Genomic DNA, 564 nt, shown 5'->3' with positions numbered 1-564 from the left:
TGAAAAAAATACAAAAAAGATAAGGATGTAGTGCAAGATGCATAAAAATATTTGTAAATTGTGTGCAAAATAAGTCACAAAAACAATATATATTAATAAAAAAAATTAAAAAAGGGGCTCCATGGTTTCACGACTCAGTCCTTCTCAGCTGGCCTTAGACATGTTATACTAAGATGAACACATTGACAAAAATTTTTTGATGAACTTTTTAGAACATTAACAGAAGACTCAATTACCGGCTGTGGGGCAACTTCAGAACTTGCCAATCAAATCCTCCGCTTCTGCAGCAGTCAGCGCAGGGAAGTTTTTCTAGCAGGCCGCTAGAGTGGAAGTCAAAATGAAGCAAAGTTATAAGTCAAATTAAAACCTCTTGTCAGCCAAGCTAAAGATAATACTAATGTGAACAATAAAATGGACCGCCTGGTAACCTGCTTAAAGCAGGTATCCTGGAAAGGCTTTCTTTGTCTTTCTGCCCCACAAGCTGCACTGTCTCAGCAGCATGCAGTGGATGGCATCACCTCCAGTACAACCACCGAGGGTTGACAGGAAAAGTTGCTGTAAAAC

This window comes from Etheostoma spectabile, chromosome 11 (genome assembly GCF_008692095.1).
Source record: "Etheostoma spectabile isolate EspeVRDwgs_2016 chromosome 11, UIUC_Espe_1.0, whole genome shotgun sequence".
Lineage (NCBI taxonomy): Eukaryota > Metazoa > Chordata > Actinopteri > Perciformes > Percidae > Etheostoma > Etheostoma spectabile.
The sequence above is the reverse complement of the archived record's forward strand: the minus strand, read 5'-3'. Positions refer to the sequence as shown.